The sequence below is a fragment of the Doryrhamphus excisus genome, chromosome 2 (genome assembly GCF_030265055.1).
Source record: "Doryrhamphus excisus isolate RoL2022-K1 chromosome 2, RoL_Dexc_1.0, whole genome shotgun sequence".
NCBI lineage: Eukaryota > Metazoa > Chordata > Actinopteri > Syngnathiformes > Syngnathidae > Doryrhamphus > Doryrhamphus excisus.
In genome coordinates this window covers 12,191,016-12,211,347 of record NC_080467.1, presented here as the reverse complement: position 1 = coordinate 12,211,347, position 20,332 = coordinate 12,191,016, and the positions used below count along the sequence as shown (strand labels likewise).

At 42.8% G+C, this 20,332-nt stretch overlaps 1 protein-coding gene across 2 annotated transcripts in view; it reads right to left on the bottom strand.

Annotated features, from left to right (window-relative positions):
* cabp7b (calcium binding protein 7b) overlaps positions 1-20,332 on the bottom strand; it is a 48,671-nt gene that overhangs the window by 27,088 nt on the left and 1,251 nt on the right. The window contains exon 3 of one of the 2 annotated variants that reach the window (XM_058064578.1): positions 17,314-17,406. The gene's annotated coding sequence lies outside the window, so the exon portion shown is untranslated. Of the gene's footprint in view, positions 1-17,313; positions 17,407-20,332 lie in introns of those variants that run through there. The other variant, XM_058064579.1, reaches the window with a different exon arrangement.

Genomic DNA, 20,332 nt, shown 5'->3' with positions numbered 1-20,332 from the left:
AATAGCTTTTCAATGCTCTCCTTGAAATGATATCCCTTTCAAACAATCATCTGTGAATGGTCACTTCTCATAAAACATCCCACCGCCTCAGGCACCGCATCGCATCTTTGCCGATGCGAGGACATTTCTTCACTATTTATCTGGGCTTATCACGGTCGGTAATCACATCCTCGTGATGCACATCTCATCAAACAAAAAGAGCAAAAAACGAAAAAAAAAAAAAAACACACACTTTGAAGGACACTGACTCGGCACTTTTACCCATCTGCTGCAAAAACACATTAAGGAAGCTGTAAAAGTGGTTATTTGTTGTATGTTAGAAAGATCAAATGAAGCTATGTTTTTGTACTGTTAAATTACAATATTGGAGGGGGGGGGGCATGAAAGGTTTACCATAAATGACCTTTCAAATAAACCATCACTTTTCAAGCCCCCTACTGTATAATTGCATTCTTTTAGTCCCTTTTATTGTGCTTTCTGAAGCTTTTTTCTTTGTCATCCCCGCTCGCCATTGTCTTTGGCGGAAAGAGATTTAATTGGGAAATGAAACATTGCTTGGGATTCACACGGTCGGGCCTTCTGCGCAAGGGCACGTTATCATTTTGTTGGCCTTATCGTTCTTTCAGTCACTGCTTCAACCACTTCTGACCCTTCAGCCGACACACATTCATGTTCCCCTTCATTTTTCTTTGCTGATAGTTGGCATGAACCAAATATTTTGCTTATATAAATGAATAAAATAGTTACTATTGGTGTAATCTGATTTTTTGCATGAAATATTCGACAATACAAGCGTAGTTCCCACACAGTATACACCAAGTATAATTTCCCCCGCGCATCTACTTTGTAAACAAATAGAATGCAGCCCGGTTATTGGCTAGCAGGAGTCATGCTTTAAAATAGTGCTAAAGCAGCAGAACTCGAAAACCCTTCATCGTTAAAGTCTCCTGGCTATTAGGGAACACTTAGCCATGTTTGCAAAATACACAATACAACTAATGTCTGAATCCCAGATGTCACTTCCTGTCCGCCCTCTACTCAGCTCCCCTTGGGAACACATTTATAGCAACACACGAGCCTTTATAACTTAAATGACTTATTTACTCTAATTATGTCTACTTTACCAAGTAATACGAGTATAAAAGGTGTCTATAGGGGTGTTATTTCATGTCTAGAGGACTCTAATAATGGCAAACACACATTATCTATGGCTAGAACTTATAAATAAGGAATCCTACTTCACATAAATGGTCAGGTGGAGCCAAACAAGTGATTATGGTACTACGCAACCATGTTGGGTCAATTCAAATATAGGACGATATTTTTACCCCCCCTCGACAGTCTGAAAATGACAGGCTGTATTTTATTCAGAGGTCTAGAGGTTTAAACATGCAAACAAATGCACACATGGGTGCCAAATAGGAGGAGTTTTATATTCAGAGTCGTCTTATATTTGGGTCTCTACGAGATCATTAATTAATGTTATAGACATTACAGTTCTTTTAACATTTACAGTTGGTATCATAAACATACTCCATTGTTTGTCCTATACAATGTTGGCTGCACTACATCTTATATCGGTCGACATTCAGCAAGCCCTGAACCACACAGGATTGCCATGGTGACCTACATTTTGGATGCATTGAATTGTGTATTGGGAGAATTAGGTCAAGAAAATCCTGTCTTGCCCAGGAAACATCTGAGGATGATCCAAGTGAGCAAAATCGCAAAGTTACATAATGCCGTCTATGATCCCAGTGCAGCAGAGGTTAAAAAAAAAAAAAAGCAATACAGTGGCTTGATGTTTTTAAGCACTATCATTTTAATTAAAACTATTAGGGGACTCCCCATGGAGGTAATCCTTAATTGGATAGATGATGAATTAACTAAATCCTTGGTGAATTAAACATAAAACTTGTCATGTTAGCCATGGTGGTGTTTTGTTATGAATCCGACCACAAGCCGGGTTTGTCTCCCGCGTGTTGTGTCCTCAGTCGCCGCTACGGCGCTCCGTCCTGTGTTCCATATATCCAAGGCACCCAGCTGATACACCCAATTTCATGGAAATTAAAAGGATTGCCGCCTTTTGAAATGTAAATTGGTGAGGGGGGGGCTCTGCAGATTTGGCATGAATCAGAACCAGCCCTCCCTGGTTGACGCAGAGTGAAATAAGCTTTTCATGACCCGTTACGTCTGTGTGGCGAGGGTTGACTCCAGGCTCATTAAGCAGCCAACATCACTGCAGGATCATTCTGAAGGAAGTCGCGTCATTGTCAATGTTTGTCTTTTTGGTCACAGTTGACAGTTAAAAAGAGGAAACATGTCTCTTTCCTTGGCACCTTCCTGCAGCAATTAGTCATTCATTAGCTCTCCAATTCCATTGGACCTCTTACCAATCTGGACCTTTCAGGGGTTCAAGGTCCAGAGTCCAGCCCCTCTGTGGATTTATGTGCCAAAGCAATAAATTAATCACTGCTTCTTCCTGGTGTCTAAAGAGGAGTTGGGATGTCATAAAGTGCTTGGAAGCCCTCTGGGTATTCCGAAAAATGGGTCAGGTGAAAGCTCTCTCCTTACTAATGAAGTCCCTGTGCACTGAGCTTCACACCTGCGCAGTTTCAATTATCACATCCAAAAGGAGGACGGGATTCTTGGCCGTGTGGGCACCAGCTACAGCAGCCTCCGGTTGTTTGATTTGGAGCTGCAGTTTGGGAAGACTGCTTTGAGGAACTTCATTCACGGACACGCTATTTTTAGATTTGAAGTGAAGATGCTATAATAATTTGACACAGTAGAAAATTACTAATCAATTTCAGCCCACCTCACAGCTAGGAGTTCAAATCTCTGTGTGGAGTTTGCATATTCTCTCCGTGCATGCGTGGGTTTTCTCCGGGTACTCCGATTTCTTCCCACATTCCAAAAACATGCTAGGTTAATTGGCCACTCCAAATTGTCCATAGGTATGAATGTGAGTGTGAATGGTTGTTTGTCTAAATGTGCCCTGGGATTGGCTAGCGACCAGTCCAGGGTGTACCCCGCCTCTCGCACGAAGACAGCTGGGATAGGCTCCAGCACCCCCATGACCCTCGTGAGGAAAAAGCAGTAGAAAATGAATGAATGAATGAATGAATGAATGAATGAATTTCAGCCCATTTATGACACGAGAAAGTTTGTGACAAAGACAATGAAATTGATAAAAACATTGGTAAAAGTCAATCCAGGAAGTGGATATGCAAATGAGCTGGTCAATATTCAGGCAATAACAAAAGTGACACTGATTGTTTTCTGCATGTAAAACTATATTCATTCATTCATTTTATCCTGCTTATCCTCATGACGGTCGCGGGGGTGCTGGAGACTACCCCGGCTGTCTTCGGGCGAGAGGCGAGGTACACCCTGGACTGGTCGCAAGCCAATCACAGAGCACATATATGTAAAACTATAATTATTCTCTAGTCAATGTATTTTTGTTAAATGAGTAGTAATTTAAGGAAGATTAAGAAAATTTAGGGGATGCGTGGATCTCTACTATGCAGTTTGCAACGCTAACTGGCGGCTGCACGGACAACCATTGTTGATCAGTGACGACAACACAAATTGCGCAACAATACTTACTTTCACTTTAAATCCCCAAATACCAGCAAACTCTCCAAAGACGCTAAAAAAAACTTTAGCAGGAATATGTTGCAAAGAGGGTCGAGGAGACCATGTTCAATTCCACCCTCGGCCAACTCTGTGTGGAGTTTGCATGTTCTCCCCGTGCATGCGTGGGTTTTCTCCGGGTACTCCGGTTTCCGCCCACATTCCAAAAACATGCTAGGTTAATTAGCGACTCCAAATTGTCCATAGGTATGAATCCGAGTGTGAATGGTTGTTTGTGTATATTTGTGACCTGTGATTGGCTGGCCACCAGTCCAGGGTGTTCCCCGCCTCTCGCCCAAAGACAGCTGGGATAGGCTCCAGCACCCCCGCGACCGTCGTGAGGAAAAAGCGGTAGAAAATGAATGAATGAATGAATGTTTCAAAGAGGGTTTGGAATATCACCAGATTTTGTGCCTGGGTCGCCAAGTTGGCAACACTGGAACTTCCAACCTGAGACCCTGGTGGTCATTTCCTTTTGTAGACTATGCACCCTGTGACTATAGCAGACTCTGGTTAATTGAATACAGAAGTTAATTAGTGCATTTACAATACTGCCTCGGTTGTAAAGCCAGCGCCTTACAAATTTTTAGGGATAAATACCCCTACAAAAGCCGTCATTGTAACACCTATGCAACAACTTCCAGGTACAACAAATCTATATTAATGTGACCGGCACCACAATGAAATGTAATTAAAATGTTGGACAAAAAGGTTTCGATATTCCGTGAGCCTTTACAATGGAAACAAAATGTGGAGCGAAACCATACAACTTGGCGGAAAGCAGAGCTTTTTGATGATGCCCAATATTTATTCACTTCCTTTCAAGGCTCTCGTCAGCTTATTGCCTCCACTCTCCTGTGGCCATGTTATCTCTGGAACAAGCCACTGCTCCTGATAGCACATCAGCCATCAGCACCCTCCGGGGGGTGTTTGGGCCAAGAGGAGAGGGTGGGGGGGTGAAACATGCTGCGCCAGGGCTCATGGTCAGTGAAGATTATCTGGTGGTGTCAGAGCTGCACGCTCATCTCAACTCTACATTTTCCCTGACTAGTGCATGAATCTCAATGACAAAAATCCAGATAGCGACCCAGGAAGAAGTCATTGGATTGTTTGGTGGTGGCAGAGGTTTGTGAATCCCAGAATCCCATTCTAACTTTTATTCTGCATCTTTAAAAAGGCCCAGACTGGGTATCATTAAAGATGCATTAAGTATCAAAGCAGCCCAGTAGAGCTGCTGGGCAGTAACAATGCCGTTACTGGAACAGCAGCAGATCCTCCGTGGACCACTGGGCATGAAACCAGGATGTGTTAGAATCTGGCCCAGGTCATTTGGGTGCATCCTACTTCGGTGTTGTCACCTTGGATCATCAGCACGTCCTTAACGAGCTACACCAATAGGAGCCCTCTCAAGATATTCGAGCTAAATATCAATTGGTCAGCAAACCAAAACGTCAACTCAGTAGGGAAGCCCAGACTTCTCCGTCCCTGCCCGCGAGGAGGACACCAAGGCATTCCCATGCCAGCTCAGGGCCTCCTCCCGGCATGCCCGGAACACCTCACCAGGGAGGCGTCCATGCGGCCTCCACGATCCTGTCCTTTCGATCATTACCCAAAGCTCATCACCATAAGAGAGGATATAGTATCATAGTAAAGAGCTTTGCCTTCCGGATCAGCTCTCTCATCACCACAATGGTGCAGTGCAGCAACCGCATTAATGCACATATTTGAACTCCTCCACCGAGAGCAAGACCTCACACCCAATAAAGCATATTGAAATATGATGCGAATTTAAGGTACATAAAAGATAAGGTAACATGGTTTTAAAAAAATGTTTAAAATGCATAAATATGGTTATAGCATTTAAGTAGTAATAGTTCATGTCATACATATAAAATTCAGTAGCAAAAGAAAAAAAAGACACACTACTATTTTTGTATATGTTTGTTTCTAAAATAACCAAATCTCTATTGTTGGCGTTTGGGTGTAATACCGCAAGGTCCACTAGGGGGTGGTAGCAGCGACGGTGGTATAGAGTAGGTGACAAAACGACAGAGGAAGAAGAAATCCTGAGGGTAAATATACGTCAAGTCATCGTGGATTGTCTTCCTTATGCTGTACCACAGTTTAGTACAAAGTAGAGATAATTTATATTTTAACGACTGTAAAGAGTTTAGAAAGTTGCTAGAGTAAACAGCTGACTGCCAAATGTTTGTTACAAAATGTGTTGTAGAGCATTTGAACATAAGCGAAATGGCTAATGCTAGCCAGCTTTAATGTACAGTTAATAGCATGAAGCAGGCTAACTGAAAAATGTGAAATGTGTCTGGAAGCAAATTGGTAATTGTTGAGGTAATCATCTTATGATATCTGAAGTGTTGTTATTTTTGAGTGGAAGAATAAATCCTGAGGGTGAATATATACGTCAAGTCATCGTGGATTGTCTTCCTTATTCTGTACCACAGGATTTTCAAGGCATGCAACACAAACATGATTATGCTATTGTCAAGTATCGCAAAATTGAACATCTTATAGGTTGTTTCAGTGATTACGTAATCCTACTGAAAAGACAAAAGACAAACAAAACATCAGACAAGGGCAAAATTATCATGTCCTTAGCACAATAAATATTATTTTTTATCTTTGCTACCCAGTGTCCATCTGCAGAAACAAACTCATCTCATGGCACCCTCATTGGTTTAGGTGACAATATTGTGCCGTGTGAGTGTGTGTGTGTGTGTGTGTGTGTGCGTGCAACTCTCTTAATCCAAGCATGCCATTCAATGAATAACAATGCAGAAACTCTTCTGGGATCAAGCATTACATCTGTTTCTAATTTTCTCCTGAGTTGCATTATAGGTTTGCATTATTTTAAAACATTCATTTGCATCCCACACCTGTGTGTGTGTGTGTTGAGCCGACAATCAACTAAATCCCACATCAGTTGACGTGGGCAGACACAGCCTCACATAAAAACGGCGTTTTAGTTATGCAACCAGCCCGTGATTTGCATCGCCTGCCAATTAAGATGTTGCTGTGCGCTGTTGAGGTGGCAAGATTGATGCGCAGGCAACCGCCGTCTTGATTGAGATAGATCAGGCCTATTAAAGCACTTCACGTGCGTCCCCTATTGTGTCAATGCAAGCGCCATATTAATCTCCTCTGTGCACGTCAGCCAGCCAGATTACTTTCCAGACGTGACTGCTCGTGTAATCCTCTCAAATGTTTTTGGGTTTGTTTAATGTGCAAATTTTTTTTAATTTATTGTGTACTTTATCCACTGTAACTTTATTTTAAGGATGTGTAGCAAAGCCTGTGAAATCCCATGGTAAATACCTATCACATGAAATCACCAATAGCACATCAAGGCCTAAGCAGTCAGTCAGTTCCCTCCTTTTGGGTTCTCCCACCTGCGTCTACTTGCGTTTCCGCCAAAGGAAGCGGACGTCACACGGTCTCTGCAGGTGTGCAATTATTCCACTCAAGTGGCACTCGTCTTGCTGAGCTTATGCTCTCCGAGCAAAGATGATATCCTGTGTAACTCAATCATCTCGGTCAACAAAACATCGGCAATTTAGTTGACAAAAAATAAAGTTTTCTACGTCCCCCTCCTGCAGTCATTCCCCTGCTGGTTTTTCTGACAGACTGTCTTCACCTTGACTTGAAAATGACAAATTATTCATGACTTACGCACATCGAATATGCCACAAAGGGACCTACACACACGGTCGGATGTGCAAGATCTCCAAAAAAAAGCAGTGTCATCATTTGGGGGAAGCGGAGGTGAGCGTTTGAGTGAGCAGCAAACACAGCAGAACGATGATCATCTTTTTGTCGACGTGCCTTCAAGGTGATGGAACATCAAAAGGATCAGAGACGTTCAAGCTGCCGACTTTAGATAAGACACATAACCAGGCGCATCCCACCCTGTAGATTCACAGCTGAATGTAATGATAGAAAAGTAAAAACACAACATTATCGTCAATGCCGTGTGCATACATATCCTGTAATAACAAATACCCTGACATGATAAGAATAATAAAGCTCAACGTTTATTTCTTCAGCAGACATTCAGCTCTGTCTTTGCAATGATAATGCATTCACAGTACACAAAGTTTACTTGATTAAAAAGGTCTAATATTGAAGTATTTTTCAACAAAGTGCACCAGACCATCACACTCCCACCACCATATTTTACTGCAATTGCTGGGGGTTACATCTACACCAGATGCAATGGGGCAAACACCTTCCAAAAAGTTCACCGTTTGTCTCGTCAGAGTATTTTCCTAAATGTCTTGGGGATCATCAAGATTGACACAAGCCTTCATGTTCAGCAATGGCTTTTTGTCGTGGTAGAGTTCTTTAAAATGTTGTTGTGGGCTCTTTTGTGACCTTTTGGATGAGTCGTCGCTGCACTCTCTGGGTAATTTTGGTTGGCTGGCTACTCCTGGGAAGGTTCACTACTGTTTCAGGTTTTTGTCCATTTGTGGATAATGGCTAACTGGTTTGTTGATAAACTTTTCCAGATTGATAGATCTCAATTCATCTCATATCTGTTGTGAACACAACCAAGTACTTGGGGGTGCATATCACGGACAACCTCGGCTGGTCACTCCACACCTCCGCTCTGGCGAAGAAGGCACAGCAGCGACTGCACTTCCTGCGGCGGATGAGAAGAGCCTCCCTCTCCCCTCCTATCCTTACCACCTTCTACAGAGGGACCATCGAGAGCCTGCTGACCAACTGCATCTCCGTCTGGTCTGGGAGCTGCAAGGCCTCGGACTGGACGTTACTGCAGAGAGTGGTGAGGACAGCGGAGAAGATATCTCCTCCAGACCGGAACACAAGCCAAATCTAATTGCCGCATAAAAAGAGGCCTGTGTTTTTATTTCGCCTCTATCTCCTCCTCCAATTCTCGTCCCGAAAGTTGTTTAGCAGAGCTTAAGCACATATCTGCATGTACTGTTTGAGTTTAGTCATCAGCCTTCCGCTCGCCTGCCCGTGATGGATGACTCCAGCGATACGCCATTATGGATCTACCGCTGGCATCACCAACTGTGACTGCATGTGATAATGACCCTGATAAACAATTAGAAGCTGTATTAGAGAGCGTTGGGAGGGGGAAACAAGAAACGTCACAAAGCAATGACAGCGAGGAGACGGCTAAAGCACGCTTGTCAGGTAAAAGTGGACGTGTGATTAAATGGTTTACAAAGTTTAACCTTTAAATTTGACATCTTTCCATCACCAGAAAGTCAACAGCAAAACATTCCCCCATCCTGGCCACTAAATCCTCATCAATCCTGGTCCACGGCCGGTGTAATACCGGGTGCAAGGCCCGAGCCTCATACTCATGAATTAGCCATCAGCAATTGGTTGACCTTGAGTGCTACATGGCAGATAAACATGACAGCAAGAGCCACCGCTGCGCAGCATGACGCCGGCTCATATCTCAACCCGACATGTTCTCACTGGACGCTACAAAGACAGCAGAGAGACAGCGATAACGTAATATGACTGCTCCTGAGCGCCAACTTGCACATACGTCAACCCTGCTCTTTAAGTATTGATGGGGGGGTGCAGGGCAGAAAAGAAACATGCACTGACCACGAGGAAGGAAAAAAAGAGAGACAGGAGGCAATTCCCTGATTTTTTCAGGATGACCACATGCATCCAATTTAGTGAGATCCAGTGTGGACCAGCTTCAACATTATGGCTTCATATAAAATACTACAAGAGCGCTACCATTCATTCATTTTCTACCGCTTATCTACACAAGGGTCGCAGGGGTGCTGGAGCCTATCCCAGCTGTCTTTGGGCGGGAGGCGGGGTACACCCTGGACTGATCGCCAGCCAATCACAGGGCACATATAGACGAACAACCATTCACACTCGCATTCATACTTATGGACAATTTGGAGTCGCCAATTAACCTAGCATGTTTTTGGAATGTGGGAGGAAACTGGAGTACCCGGAGAAAACCCACACATGCACACGGAGAACATGCAAACGCCACGCAGAAATGGCCGAGGGTGGAATTGAACTTGGGTGTCCTAGCTGTGTGGCCTGCGTGCTAACCACTCGTCTGCTGTGGCAGATTGCTACCATGAATGTCTATATAAAAAAACAAAAACGAACAAAAAAATACAACAGAATGCCTCCTTTCATTTAACCACCAAGTCGAAACACATTGACAACAGCTGTGGCTGTAGGCAACCTCCTGGGCCCCGTTTCACGAAGCAGGTTTAGTGAAAACTCGGAGTATGTTAACCCTGAAATGAGGGAAACTCTGAGTTTTCCGTTTCAAAAAGGGAGGTAAGTCAAACCAGAGACAGAGGAGTAACTCCAGCCTGTTTCACAGAGAGAGGTAACTTAACCTCGGTGTCAGTTACTATGGCAACAGACTCTGTGAACATAACCTGGTCGGGACCAGGTTTTCTTCAATGAACCTCGAGTTTCTTTCTGTCTCCGGTGTGATTCATTCATTGTCGCGCGTGTTTAAAGCCAGTTTGGTCGTTTTTCATAATCACCATCACCAACAGCAGTAAAATAAACAGAAAGACAAAAATTTTTTTATTTGGTCTTCTTTATTTCCTACAAATAAGAAAAAAAAAATGGTTTCTTACTTTTTAATTGTTACAATCATCAACACAATTCACTATGACCATGCACCCACCTCTAACTTGTGTTTTAATAATTCAATTTCCAGATCCGTTTTAGTTATCTGGCGGTCCAGCAGCACCATTTCTTTTTCTGTTTTTTGTACTGTTTTTAATAAATGCACTTTGTAGATTTCTTTTAGTGGTAGCTGGGAACACATAAGGATGACATTATACAGTTGCACATGAATTCCACTGAATTAACCTCTGGAATTTACTGAATACGTATCTCACTGTGTCAATCTGTGCTGTGGAGGTTGAGGGACCCTCTTCCTGCTGCCCAGCCATGCTCTGCTAAAATGGATAAGAATCCGTTAATACTTCAGTGTAGGCTAAAAGTCACTATAATCCACATGTAAACACATGTGAATGGAGAGGAAATCAGTAACATCAAGATTTTACCTCTGTAGGCCTCTCAGGCTCCCACCACAGAGAAGGCAGCAGACATTGTGGTCCCATCATCTTTATCATCCTGTTTAGAGTGTTGTGTTTCACTATGCTATACTTTAAATATGGCATAATCTCTGGACTATTGGCTACTTACAGTTAAAGTGGCACATGGATCCACTAGACCAAGTACGTCTTCAGAATCTGTTGAGACAAAAGAAAAACACATGAAAGGGAAATTAACATTGAACTATAGGCCCAAAAGAAGTTTGAGGCCTAGGCCTATTGCATCTTATCAAGGCTGGTGGCTCCTGTGTAATCATGTCCGAGGATGAGGTTCCTCCAGGGATCCCCTCTGCGACTGGCCTCCCGACAGTCTGACTCATGGCCAGCTCCTCTGCCTCGGTCAGACGTGGTGGGGGTGGTCCTCCGCCAGTTTTGCGGGCAGATGCCCGCTTTCTGTTGGCTGAGTAGAAGTTAGATGTTGCTTTTCATATGTCTGATTTAACTGTATACAGGCGAGGACATTTATGTGTGTGAAAACAATATTATGTTGGAGATAATGCACACTGAAACAGCTGCTGAATGATATTTAGTGGTAAACATGATTAAAAAAAGGCACCCTGACTGTTATGCTGAGGGCTTACCTGTTTGAACAATGTTTTTATATTTCATCTTCAGCTGCTTCCACGTTCTTTTTTCGCCGGTGGGATTACATCTAAGTGACATAAATTGTAGCTGTAACACCATTCTACTTGTTTGCATCTGTAGCCTAATATTATTGTGATTGCATAAATGTATATAATAAATTTAAACTTACGCATTGACTCGAGCACTAATCTTCTCCCACGCCGACTCGCGTTCTTTCGCTGCTGCAGCCGTGTTGCTTTTCTTTTTAAAAACGCTTTCAATGTTGCTTTTCTTTTTAAAAACGCTTTCAATGTTGCTTTTCTTTTTAAAAACGCTTTCAAATTTGCCGTATGACCGCATTAATATATCCAGTTCCAGAGGACTGAAATACGACGATCTTTTCTTCTCACTCGTTGCCATGGTGAATCGAGGGAACAGGGCTCCATTGATCAGGGCTTTTTAAAGTCGTGGTGCACGCGCTTAACTCAGAGTGAACAAACTCTGTGTTGATTGAACCAATTGAAATCACCTGTTCTGAAACCCGTAAGTCAGAGTTTCCTGTCTCAGAGTAGATCAACTCAGAGTTCAGGGTTAGACTCCAGAGTTGGTTGAACCTGCTTCTTGAAACGGGGCCCTGATGTAGTAGCAAACCCCGGGGACTATGTTGACCAGAGAAAACCCACACATGCACAGGGAGAACATGCAAACGCCATGCAGAAATGGCACAGGGTGGAATTTAACTTGGGTGTCCTAGCTGTGTGGCCTGCGCGCTAACCACTCGTCCGCCGTGGCAGACTACTAGCATGAATGTTTATATAAAAAAAACAAACAACAAAAAAAACAACAGAATGCCTCAGTTCATTTAACCACCAAGTCAAAACACATTGACAACAGCTGTGGCTGTAGGCAACCTCCTGATGTAGTAGCAAACCCTGGGGACTATGTTGACCTTGGCGTGTCGCTCACCTTGCCTCTCTGTGTAAGGTGACCCAACACTCCAGGTCCAGGTCACATGGTGCCTACTCTAAACGGTCATTATATAGTAATGGTAAATAACAATTTCAAGACTGCAGATTAGCTTAATGCTAAATCTAGTGTACCCATCGATTCCATATGTAAAGAGGTCAACCTTGCATAGCTGAGTTGTTGAAAATGAATCAACAGCACCCCTGCTGGTTGCAGCCAAGTCCTGCACTAATCATTTTGCCTCAATAGAGTATATAATGGCGAGATAAGAGCCTATACAAGTGTTCTTTCGTTTTGTTTAGAATGTTAACGCTTATCAAATAATCTTGATGAACAAAATGTCAATAGGGAACATTTTCTTTTTTCCTGGTCACACTCTTGCGAAATACAGATAAATGTCTGTTGTTGACCTTGCGGTCTCGCGGTGATGCATTGCTACACGGGCTTACGTGACTGCGCTGTTTACTTTCTGAGTTCAAAAGGAAGCCATCGTGCTCTTTGAGAATACACAATGGGATTGAATTTTGAATAAAGTATGGGTATAGCATACAGTGGTATGCAATTCTATGGGTATTATTCTGTATAAATGCAAGGAAACATCACATTTTCTGCAGCAAATAATAACAATAATAAGGATGAATATCAAATGAGGCCAGTCGAGAGTTCCTGAATTAATGTGACCCACAGGGAATGTTAGCAATTCCTAATCACAGTTGACTGTCCTCCAGCCAATCATCTCATATTCTACAGCGGGTGAGCGAATCACCTCTGTGACGCCCCACGTCGACTGCTTGACTCGCTCTCAGGGTTTAAACAGCTGTTCCTGCTCAAAGTATATGTGCATCACGCACTGAGTGGAATATTTACATACAAGATGGCAGCGTTTTTGCTCCTCTGAATGGAAAAAAAATCCTTCACAACCACATCATTTTCGACACATGACTTATATAAGGTTGGGGTCGTAGGGTCGATGGTAGCGCCTCAATACTCAGAATATTAACAGCCTGAATCCACGCCATACTGAATGACCTTTGGAGTTCATTTTGTCACCATGAAAATCAGCCTAAAGCGGATATATTCGGAGTTGATATTTAGATAATTGTGTTGCAAAGTAACTGTGTGATTGAACATTCACACCCACTGCTGTGAGCAATTCACTTAGCACGGCCCACATGCCCTTCAGCAGATTGTATACGGCAGAGACATCGCAGCCAATAAGGGCAATCCATCTTAAGGGGGGCAAACTGTAGACACCGACTCGCTGCTGGACAATAGTTCCCCCCCCCCCCTCATGTTTTTGTATGAGGAACTGACTCGCAATTACTAGGGATCTCAAAACAAATCCATCCAACCAACCCAGTTTTCCCATCTGGGGGAAAAAAACTACATCCTGATGCAGAGCCTTCGTTCCGACCATCAATACTCAGACATTTTGTCGGAAAAGTTAACACAAAAGAAACAGTGCAAAATGGTGCACATTCACAGGAAGTCATCACAAAAAAATGAGGCTCTTTAGTACCAACTGATGGATAGAGTAAAAACAAGTTTTCCTCCCATTACGTGTGGAAGTGGTACATTTTTGGCTTCTGTCGTTCTTCCCGACTCCACTTGAAAGTTTAGAATAAATTAATTGGAGGCGGTAGTTAACTCTGTAACATGCTATGCTTATGGAGGCGGACATCTCATGTCCCTGCAGTGATCCTGTTGCGTAATGTTGTGTAAATAATAGGACTGTAGGGGGGTCATTTTTAACCACGATGAATGAGGGAGGACTGCAGATAGTACAAACCGCTATGACGTTGTTTAAGTCTCCAATAAGACAACCACAGATGTGATGGATAGAGTGAAAACAAGTAGTCCTCCCATTACGTGTGGAAGTGGTACATTTTTGGCTTATGTCGTTCTTCCCGACTCCACTTGAAAGTTTAGAATAAATTAATTGGAGGCTGTAGTTAACTCGGTAACATGCTATGCTTATGGAGGTGGACATCTGATGTCCCTGCAGTGATCCTGTTGCGTAAATAATAGGACTGTAGGGGTGTCATTTTTAACCACGATGAACGAGGGAGGACTGCAGATAGTACCGCTAGTCCCGATAGCGGTACTATCTACCGATAGTCTCCAAGAAGACAACCACAGATGTGAACTGGCAGACATTTGCATTTTAAGAAGCGAGCTACGGTGCTTTGGGCCCGTCTTTGGAGTTCTCCTCAGGCACGATGAACCAGGACAGCGCCATAGGGCGGACCCAGAGGTCACACTTGAGGAAACACACAGTGCACATCTGGCTTGGGAAGCAGTGCAGGGAATTACGCCGTCTGTCTGATGGATTTAACTCATCTCAATTAAAATCTGTCCGTGATGCGTTCGTGGTACAGCTTTCTGCAACCTAAATGTTGTCTTGTTGGTTTGCTTTGTCTGCGTCTACTCTCATATTGATTATGTTTGTTGTGTCCAGACACGACTTCTCCTTGGCTATTGTGACACAACCAAAACAATGTACCGACTTAATGACAGTCCAGTAAATCCAGTATCGTGTTGATTTTGGAGAAGTGGGTCACCTCTAAAATGAAAGCGCTATTAACGTCATCACTCACCCCGTGAATGCTTCCACTCAGGTTTGTAAACACAGGATGACCCTTCATAAATTCCTAACTCACACACACTTGGCTTAATTAGCTCACTAATAAAGTTTTAACGAGTGAAAAGAAAGTTATGTGGAGCAAGGATGCAGACACCAAAAAAACTAGAGCTGTCACATCAAACATGAGCCACAATGCTATTTAAAAAGGCGTCACTGTCACACAAGTCGGAGTGACAGAACATGGAGCACCACTTATAATAAATAATTGTACAAAGGCTCAACTTTCTGTCAACGTTGAGAAAGGCTGCAGAAGAAGAAGCGTTTTATTAGCATTAAATCAGCGGTGATTCTTCTTCCTTATGAACACCCCCCCCACCCCCACCATCTCGAAGCTACATTTGATTTATGAGTGTTTTCTTTGAGCCCAGACAGCCACGCAATTCTTGATGACAGCCGAAACACTCTTGAGGTGTTGCTGAGAGGCAAGACTTCTTCGACGTCATTGGTTACTTTATTAGATATACACTTTTAGTTCAACTAGCACAAGAGACGGATGGACCAAAAATACGAAACTAGACATTTTATGTGCAGCAGCCTTCGAGACATCACTGTCTACTTTTACCGTAACCATAACTCCTCTTTAAGTTGGGCTGAAAGTTGTCACTGTGGTTTAGATCTAGCGAGGAAGGGGGCCATGTGGTTTAGAGGCTTCATTCCATCATGGTTTTTCTCAAATTAATTAATAATTTATTGCCGTTGTTCTTGTTTAATCACATTGTATGTATTTGTTGCCCAAATTAAGCATAACATTTGCTAAAATGACTGAAAGTCATCCCAAGATGGTCACTAGGTGTCAGTAATGTTACATTAATGAGACAATAGCCGACACAAGAAGTACTGTTATTATAAGGGGTGCATTCATTCATTCATTTTCTACCGCTTATGCTCATGATGGTCGCGGGGGGTGCTGGAGCCTATCCCAGCTGTCTTTGGGCGAGAGGCGGGGTACACCCTGGACTGGTCACCAGCCAATCATAGGGCACATATAGACCATTCACCATAGATCATTCACACTCACATTCATACCTATTGACAATTTGGAGTCGCCAATTAAACTAGCATGTTTTTGGAATGTGGGAGGAAACCGGAGTACCCGGAGAAAACCCACGCATGCACGGGGAGAACATGCAAACTCCACACAGAGATGGCCAAGGGTGGAATTGAACCCGGGTCTCCCAGCTGTGAGGCCTGCGTGCTAACCACTTGTCAGCCGTGCAGCATAACGAGTGCAACCATACACAAAATTCACAGTTGGATTTTTGTCAAGGCCGCTGTGTTTTCCATTGTTTGATACACGTGTACCAAACAGACACAGAAGGAATCCTACTTTGCGGAAATTCACTTGTCACAATCAAACCAATTCAATGCACTAAATGAGGGATTACTCTATTGCAGGGGTCTCAAACACGCGGCCCGTGGGCCAAATGTGGCCCGCAGGACACTAGTTTGAGGTCCCCGCCTTGATATGGAAGTTTAATGTTAGTGCGGCCCGCGCAAGTTTGATATGGATGCTGTATGGTATCATGTACCCAGAAAAAATTATTACGTTTGATTAATGTTCATGTTAAAGGTTAAATAACTTAATAGTTATCCTCCCTATCTGTGTGGAAGTGGTAAGTTTTTGGCTTTTTAAGTTTAAATGAAATAACTTGAAGGCTACCGTTTAGGTCGCTAGCTCTCTAGTTTGCGAGTTAGCATGTGTCTCAAGACCCTGCAGTTGCGCAATATGTTGTAAATAAAAAGAGTATAAATGTGACTATAGTCGTGTTTTGTCATGTCTACAGGGCTCTAATAATGCTTTGTTAATTTTAATCTGAAAAAAATAATTTGTCTACCCACCAACTATATGTGGTTTCTTAATTTTTTATTATTTGACGTTTTATTATTATTATATTTATTTATTACTGATTGATTGATTTTCTTTATTCTTGATCTTATTTTGTCTAGAAAAATAAGATATAAAATAAGATATTTGAGAACAGTGGAATGTTTTATCAGAGCTTTTCTTGTAGAAAATCGGAACCAAAGCAAAGTTTATTCATTTTTCTGTTGCGTTTTTGGGGTTTTTTTTTTTGGAAAACCTGATGCGGCCCAGCCTTGCCCAGACCCTAGCTCCAGTGGCCCCCATGTAAATTGAGTTTGAGACCCCTGCTCTATTGTATTTGTGTAAACAGACTCTTCTCCTCCTGAACCAGTGCACAAAAAAGGTATACATTTGTCAAAGTGTGCACCCCTAATGTGTTGCCTTTCTTTCATTCAAAAAACCACATATAGATGCTAATTTGACTGCATAATTGACATAAGACTCACTCCTACATTTAGGTTGTTTAAGCAATCACCACGGAATTTGATACAAAATATATATATTACATATATGACAGGATGTCTTACCATACTTTGGGCTACTCCAAGTACCTGCAGGTTGCACTTGTGGAATGACAGCACCGGTGGATAAGAGCTTCACCTTTGAGTCTTTGTGGAACCCTGTTGAGAAAAGACAGTGTTTTTTTTTTTGGTAGGCCACAAGCACACAGACCAAATGCATTAGTATAGCTCATGTGACGGTGGGTGATTGTACATGCATCCACAAGGATGTCGGACATGTGTCTAGCTAGCTGCTGCTCAGTGAAGCGACAGGCAGCAGTCAGGTGAAGAAGAAGAAGGGAAAAAAAAGGGGGGGCGAGACATCGTAGCGCCCTCAGGACTAAGTCTTCTCATCCTCTTTGCGAGCAGCTGTTGTCTCAGAGCCGGAGGAGGCATGCAGGCGGCACTGCGGCGCCCTGTCAACTTCCTTCGCCCCACATTGAAGACCCCCCCGTGCATGCAAAGCAGGCGCCAGCTGCCCTCTCTCCTTGACCACACATCTACACTACCTCTTCCCCCTCTGTTTATTATGTAAACGCACATCATTTTATCCTGCCGTATTTATTCAAATCAATTTCAAGCCGTCTGAGTGCAGTGTGATCACGTATGGTCCCAGCGCACAAACCCAGAAAGACAATATTGCACAAAAAAAAGCAATTGAAGGACACAAAGAGGAAAACTATTTTGTTTTTTTTCCCTTGTGTGGGCGGATTGATGGTGTGAGAGCAAATGCATCAATCTCGGCTGTGGTGGTATTTTCTCAGTTGTCTCTCAGAGGGCTTTAGATTCAACTCAGTCATTTTAAAAACTGGCATTGAAGAGCGCTCCTTTGCAGTCAACAGGCCAATATGCCAACAGGTTCACAGTACAGGTGATAGGGCAGAAGCTTATTAAGCAGTGCATTTTTTTGCAGTGTCAGCACTATTGAAATACACAAAGGGGAAACGGGGGGAAAACATCCTTGCCAAGTTACTGTCACTCAACTGATTTTTTTTTTAAACTACCAAGTAGCTCAATTAAGAGTAGGAATTTTAGTAGGAAGTCATAAAAAAACAATTCCAAACCCAAATTATCACATTTACTGTTCTTTTAATTTGATGTTTCTGTCTTGGTTTTATACAATACATAATAAACAAGACCCATTAGAGCCCCTAACCGGAGATATGTGGTAACACAAGCCGATCCGTGGGTCAAAAAAAGATTGGGGACCACTGCTACAAAAGGGTTAAGCTATGCAACACGAAGCCTCCATCAAGTTAAATATTCATCAGCTTCATTTTAAGACATTGTGTGAGTGGACTGCTAATAAAGAGCACTGACCCTTAAGTCTGACTACAGCGGCATGTCTTTCTCTCAGGCACTGAAAACCAAAAATAAGAGTGCACATTATTAAAGGTAAAAGAAAACAAAGGTTTAATTATACCATATGAACCTACAAACGGAGTCAGGACATCGGTTGTGGAACCTTAATGATCTCCTCACAGTTTCTGATTGGGAAGGGACAGCTGTTGGCTGAGGGTGGTGGCGGCGGTGGCGACCGGCGGCTGCTTTGCCAAACATCTGTGAGCCAATCTGCATTTTATCATTTGATTAAGAGATGCACCGTGCGTTTATTATATGTGACAAACACAAAAATTATCGGGTTTGATTATAATAAGAAAACTATTAAAGCTTCTGTAAGGAAATGTTTGTTGGGGAAGGGTACTTGTTTCATATGAAGTTTAATTTATTTTACTTTCAAGACACTGACACAAACCAAAATAGAAAAGTCAAGCAGTACATGCTAACCACAATCCCAATCCTCATCATTGTCAGACTACACAACAATGATCTCCCTTGTATAGCTTGTATGCTACATGTACAGCACAACTCTGACTAGCAGTATCCTCGTTCACCATAGCAACAACAATTACCGGCACATTCTGTTAGACTTTATTTTTGTGAACGACACCGATAGATATCGATGATCTCAATTCGCATATACTCCAGAATGTTATGAAGAGTGCTAAGCTGAACGACAATTAATGTTATTAAAATAAAAGAAAATTTCCACTGCATTTCAGCCCTGCCACAAAACGACCACCTGACATGTTAGTGATTCCCTGGTTAACATAGGTGAGCGTGTTGAGAAAGGACAAAGGCTAGAGATGACTGTCAACAGATTGGCAGCTTTCAAAAGGAGCTTGGTGCTCTTTTGCTAACCATGTTTACCTGCAAAGGAACATGTGCAGTCGTCATTGTTCTTCACAGGCACGTATATCTGCACTTCCATCAAACATTCATCAATGATTAAGAAGATGAGTGTGAGATGTTCGGTTGTGAAGAATCTTTCATGGCATCACTAGTGTTGTGCTTGCTCAGGAATGGTAGCAGGCAGGCAGGAGGCGAGGTACACCCCGGACTGGTCGCCAGCCAATCACAGGGCACATATAGACAAACAATCATTCACACTCACATTCATACCTATGGACAATTTGGAGTCGCCAATTAACCTAGCATGTTTTTGGAATGTGTGAGGAAACCGGAGTACCCGAAGAAAACCCACGCATGCAAGGGAAGAACATGCAAACTCCAAACAGAGATGGCCGAGGGTGGAATTGAACTCTTGCTGTAAGGCCTGCGTGCTAACCCATGTTGCTTACATATGTATACCAAAAGCTAATGACAGAAAAACATGTACTGGGTCATTTATTTCTTACACACAACACAAACTACACTTTTATGGGCACACTTCAGCCATACAACATCTCAACCTTCATAACTCTCATCATCTCATCAGCAGTGTGTTTTTTTGTGAAATACCGCCACCACGTGGCTGAAACTACAACTTGATCTCCTACTCTTTTTGTGTTGTCTTTGTAAAGCATTGTTGGAACATGTTGCACAACGTTCACACATTCAAGTCCACACCCTGTTCAACACAAGGTATTTCGCCACAGGGCCAAGAAGATAAACTGTAGAAGGTTTGCTAAAAACACACTATAACTGTCACTGTAGAAATGGGCAGCCATTTTGGACAGGACAAAGATAGCTCCCTAAAGTGTTA